The sequence below is a fragment of the Pinus tabuliformis genome, chromosome 4_1 (genome assembly GCF_031772625.1).
Source record: "Pinus tabuliformis cultivar Carrire ecotype Pingquan chromosome 4_1, CPIR1, whole genome shotgun sequence".
Taxonomy (NCBI): domain Eukaryota; kingdom Viridiplantae; phylum Streptophyta; class Pinopsida; order Pinales; family Pinaceae; genus Pinus; species Pinus tabuliformis.
The window spans coordinates 946,083,380-946,089,892 of NC_142303.1; positions in this window are offsets into that span (position 1 = coordinate 946,083,380).

The following is a 6,513-nucleotide window of genomic DNA, read 5'->3' on the forward strand; positions in this document are numbered from 1 at the left end:
GTATAATTTTTGGCTGGGTTGGAAGCTTTTGTCTTCAATTGTGCTCCAGGATCTCTTCCAAGGGTTGGAACCACTCATCCCTGGGTTGGTTCTACCATATTCTCTCAATAGCGTCATTTTGATTACTACATCCCCAATTGGCTAGGAAGTCCACCACTCTATTTCCCTCCCAGCTGACATGACTAGTCATTATCTAGTCAAAGTTGTGGATAAGGTCTCCTATTTCTTGGATTAGTCTTGCGATTCTCCAACTATGGCTGAGCTTATCCCATTTGGTTCCCTGATTCAATTTTTTCATCGTATTGATTACTAGCCCGGAATCCCCTTCAACTACAATATTTCTATAACCCATTTTGATAGCTTTTTGTAGGCCTTGTCTAACAGCAACAAATTCAGCTTCATTATTACTAGCATACCCATGGTGATCTGCATAAATAAGACTAGTTTGGGTTCTTGGATCCCGAAAGAGGCCTCCCAGGCCTGCAAGGCTCGGGTTTCCCTTCGAGGCTCCAAACTTGATAAATCCGTCTAGGGGGGTGTTAGGCCCTGAAATTGTTATACTTAATGCACCTTTTTTTCATATGATGCCCTACTTATTCCCTTGTTTTACTAGTTTATGAACTTTTTCTACATTCTTTTAATGAAATAGCAATGATTTACTATTGATTTTTATTTTATATAAGAATACCTTCGTTATATGCATTTCTAGGATTAATGTTCATTAAAATATTGTTAATGTAGATTGTCTTGTTTCTACATTGCATAGGGATCCTGCACTAGGTATATGTGGGCTACTTCATCATTCAATATTTCCATGGAGGAAAATGCTAGCTGGTAGTATAAACACGCTTTTGGAATCATCTTGGATCCTTTTTGACAGTCATAGGTGCACTTATCTTTCATTGACCTGTCCCTGCACTAAAGAGCAACATTCCTACGCTAGAGAGCAACCAATTTGGAGCTTCGACATCTTGACATGCTTCTGTGGAAAATCGAGGAAGGTTATTGTCTAAAATGGTGTTCTAAAACCTTCCCATGAGCTAAATTGTACCTAGGACACATGTGTGGGTCTCTAGAAGAAAATCAACAAATTTTCTCAAAATTTTCATAGTTTCAAACTGAAAAGTTTGACCTCGATTTGCATGCATCTGGAGACGAATCTCGAAAATCGGAGAAAATGGGTTTTTTACCAGTATAAGAAATTAACTAGAACCGAAGCCTTTTTGTCAACATTCACATCGGTTTAAAAGTTACACGAGGGTCTTTGAGGCAGTTTTATAAAATAAGACTTTTTCCATAATTTTAAGATCTTACCTAGATTTGCAAAAATAGCTAAACAATCAACTTTGTGCACGATTTCTGAGGAAATGAAGATGAATCCGAAAATTACAAGCGAGGTTATTATTTAAAACAAGACAAATTAGCTTGTGTCCTAACAGATTTCTGAGATTTGCATTGTTATAAGAATTACACAAGGTTCTTTGAGGTTGTTTTATGAAAAACACAAAGTATTTCAAAATTCCAAAATATGCCCAGATTTACAAAATTTGTATTAGATTTTTGTTTCTTCAATTAGATCATGGCTAAACTAGATTTCACATCCATGACATATTGTTGGGATTTAATCTCCATATTATTTGCAAAGGATTGGCTTGTTTAAAGCCAAACTTGTAATGTAAAAAGATTATACAAACAAAGCTATGGCTCCAAGCCTAGCTAGCAAGCCATTTCTTTGTAAATTGATGCTATTGAGATGAGTGTTGGGGGTTCTAACCACCTTCCCTATAATCAATTGGAGGCTGGAAAACTGCGGATGTTGTAAAAAACTGAGATTTTAATTTAATGCTAGGTTCATGCGTCTCTTATGTCTATTTTTTATATTGTTAATTTCTCTCGCATAAGCTAAGAGTTTTCCTTAAAGGGAAACAAGTTGGTTGGCTAGGGCCCAGCAAACACAACTCGTTCTCCCCAATAATATTTTGGTGTGTTTAGATGCAGTGATATTATTTTGCATAAGAGTGATTTATTTATGCTTGAGTTTGCAGGTGTGGCGAATCTTTTGTGAATGCATTTCTTGCTTGTGTGATCTCAGATCTGAGGAGTTATGCGTGTGTTGAGTGCTTTATTTCAGTTCCAGCATTTCCATTCCTTTCTTAAGCATTGCTGCATGTCTTTCCTTTTCTGAGAATTTTATTTAAATCGTTTCTGGAAGGTAGCTAGGGTTACAATTTTGATGCTTTAAGTTCTGCATATTTTCTTTATGGAAGATCATACCCTAGTCAAAATATAAAGTATAGCCGTGAGATAATTTCTCTATATGTGATCTTAAAAATCATTATAATATCCATGAATGACTGTAACTAAATATTGTTGAGAACAAAAATTGTAATAATATTTTTTGAGTTTACAGATTTCATGTGAATACCTTTGATCTTGTGCAAAATACGTGTATAATACACATGAAATAGATTCTGAAAGGGGTTTCAGTTCAAGCTTGAATGACGATCTTTCATTAGTACGGATGAGTTTTTCATTTTTGCAAGTGTGAATTTCCTTTAATCTTTGCAGTGTGTTTTTATTGAAGTTTGGAGTTGATTAAGGTTTATTTTCATTATTGCTCAAGTTGAAGTTCCTTTCCTGCATTTGTTATTTTACTGTTTAGTGTATTGGCACATTAAATTAGGAATGAAGGAATGTCGAATGTAAGTCTATTCTAGTATAGGAACAGGGTGTTTTGGTACAGGAACGGAGTGTTCCAGTGAAAGAACAAAACATTCCAGTACAGGAACAGAGCATTCTGGTACAAGAACAAAGTCAATCTAGTACAAGAACATAGTTATTATAATACAGAAACGAATTTTTTCTCTTTTCCTAGTGCATGGGAAGAATTTTTCCTGTACAGGAACAAGATCATTTCGGTACAGGAACATAATTGTCATAACATAAATGAACTCACTTTGTTTTCCTAGTACATGAATCACAGTATAGGAATATATCTTCTTTTCAAATATTTTGAGTTTTGCAATTGATTTATTGAGTGGCATTAGAGTTTATTTATTTCTTTTAAGAAGTATTTTTCCAGTGAAATATTTTATTGCTATTTTCTGAGTGAGAGTCTAGTTTCCAGTGTGGTGTGAGTAGTTTCTACACAAGTTAGGATTTTCTTTTGCAGGTTGCTAGAGTCATTCTCTAGCATTTCCAGTGCTATGCCTCAAATTTTACGAACTCCCGGATTGACATTAAATGTTGGTCCATTAGTCAAACATATACTACACCAAAGATTTTGGCACCGTTGATGGGGAGGCACTTAGGGGACTGACCTTGGTGACCTGTTGTGTTTGGTTTGCTTTTCACCTAGTTTCTCTTGCAAGTTTTTGTGCTTCAAATTTATTTCTTTCCTGCATAACTTAGTTTTTTTAAGGTTTTTCACTTCTCGGGTGTTGTAAGAACCCCCTTATATATATACATTACCACTGTGCTAATGGAATATACCAGTTGGCTTGTTGAGAATAGGAAAATGCTATTTTGAGGAATTTTCTAATGAGGAGTTTTGATGCTGCTGAAGAGACGTACATATCATCCAATGAAGAAATAACAAGTGAAAAATTTAATATTTTGCTTAAACATAAATTTAAAATTATTAAATATTTGATTTTGAAATTGGATGATTTCCAGGAAGAGCAAAAGACGCATGAAGAACCATTGTTGACCTTTTGCACCAACTATAGAAAGAAACACTTCCTTGGAAAATGTCCACTTAGTAGCCTGAAAGTTTGCATAATTTGTGAAGAGGCTCATGCAATAGAATATTTCCCATCACTGCCAGGATTACTAAAGGTACTCAGGAAATCAAGTAAGGAATCAAATCAACTGCCAGGTATAAATCAAAACCCATCACCATTTAATACTTGGACTAATGCTTATTATCTTGAGCAGGTTCCTCAACAGATTTATAATCCTACAATTCCATGGAAAAATTTTGATCCTCCTCAAATTGAATACCCTACTTCATGGCCATAGTGGTCCTCTCCTTGGCCCTCTTCTTCAAGTCAGATATTCCCATGGCCTCAAGAATGGTTTGGAGCCTCTTCCCTAGGGCAATCTTTCATGCAAAATAAATTACTTGAACAACAACAACTACAATTTCCACTCAATGCATTACCAAGTCATCCTCCTCCATGGTCCCAACTACTTGTGCAACCTTACCTTAATCCATACCCTAGCCCTAATCCATACCCTATCCAAAATCCTAACCAAAATCCTAGCCCAAATCCTAACCCAAATCCTAACCCAAATCCTAGTCCTAATCCAAACCCTAGACCTAGCCCTAACATAAACCTTAGAAAAAACCATAGCCCCCCAATCTAAACCATCAAGTTGCACAAAAATCTAAAACATCTATTTTTGTCGTTGATTCCCCTACTGAACGAAATGATATATCTTCGAAGTTGGGGGAAGGAGTGAGTTTGGAAACACCTCCTATCACTATAGAACATTCACCCTGGGAATATCTAATTCAAAGACCATTAAAGGAGTAATATTTTATTGAAACCTATTATGAAATTGTCATTGAAGCTAAACACCCTAAAATTTCCCTTAACCATTCTTATCAATCTGAGTAGATATTTGAGCCTCAACTTGAGGGATTTGTCTTTTTTCTTTCACCATATCCCTTATGCCTCCCAGAGAGTGATTATCAAGTTGCGGAAGATTTGTACAAGTTGGAGAATCATAAATATGTGGATCCCATTAAATTCTGATTTCAAGCAGTCACCATCACACCTTATTACCTCATCATTCGACAACTATTGGTACAATATCGATTAAAGAAATTGGTTTCTCATCTTTTGGCATGTGTTGAAGCTTATTCTTTAAAATTGAGTATGAGTATGTTTCACATTCTGTTATGCACATGGCTACATTGGAATTACTTCTACACTTGAAGGAGACCTTCCTTTATTTAAATTAGGGTAGGGTAGTAGTAGAACAATAAATAAAAATGCCATTTGAAATAAAATAGCATAGAAATACTCTTGAAACTGAATTTCTTAAGGCACAAATATTGGAATTTCTATCATTAAGCACTCTTGTGGTAAGACTTGTAAGAAGCAATTCACTCTTAATGCCTCATATTCTATAAAGTGACTTTGATTGTTGGTTGAGATTAATCATTGGGTCAATAAGGGGGATTGTTATTGTCATATTTAATAATTTCCATTCATAAGCTTAAAAACTTACTTTTGACCTATTCATTCTAACAAACTGTCATCCAAGAAATCATTTCAAGTTTCTCTTTAAAGGTATTGATGAAAAGCCTCCTATGGTGGACCACTCCTATAAAACCCTAATGAGCTCTGAGAACCCTAGCACGATCAAGTCAAGGAATCTTTCAGTCATTATCCGAGATGTTTTATTTAAAATGAGTCTTTAGGGTAGAAGGACCAATCGGTAAAGATTAGTAATTAAAAGCTTTTCACGCCATCCCGTGATCTTAAGAAGTAGATTTTCCTCCCCACCTATTAAGTAAGCTATTTAAGGTTAATTATAACAATAGTTTCTTTTAAAATGATTAATTGAGGGATGGGAGGTCTCATTACGAGACGACCTAGCATGATCAAGGGTCCTAACGAGAATGAAATTACAACTACTAGTCACCAAGAAAGGGTAATGGATTTCAGTTGAAAAACTGGAAGACAAGAGGCCTCATCATGAGCCTACTTGTTCATTCTTGTTAGTTCTTGTGAATGAAACTGTTGTTAGCTGGTTGCCAAGCCATGACAATGGCCTTCAATTAACTTCTAAAAAATGTAAATGCTTTCAGTTGACTCTGAATTTATATCTAGTACATGAGACACAAGCATTTGGTGGGGTTAAACGGAATCCCTATCGAGGCTATAGATACCTGCTGGTAGCAGGGCTATGCTTGTGGTATTAAAGTTAATTTTACACTATGATTTCCTTGGTTGTTTTCGTCTTTCCCTGAACTCATTATCATATCTATATGAGAACGGATTTAAGATCCTTTCAGTAATGTGCCTTGGAGTTCTATCTTTCAGAAATAATTAGGTTTTTATGGATGTGAGACCCTTACTGCATGCGATTCACTTTGCTTGAACAAGAAGAGCTTCAACTATACGCTTGGGTAATGGTAATATGGTCATCCCAGGAAGGTATCATTTTGTCATATTTCTTTTTCCCTATTTCCATCCATTTTAATACCTTGGCTTCCAAATAGTGTCACTTCTATTTATAATAATGAGGCTATTGAAAGTGAAAACTTGCTGATTTGGATTACTCTTGAGATGCTTTATGGAAATTTTGATTGTTGGCTATTTCATTATGACACTATCCTTACATTTTAGCATTTTTATAGCAGCCCTGGTATCAAAATTTATCTAGATTAGTCTTAATAAAAAAATAATCTAGTACAGAAATGAATTAGCATGCATTATCTCTTAGACCAGTCAAATCTAGCATGGAACATTTGTTTACATATGGTTGCAGGAACATTTA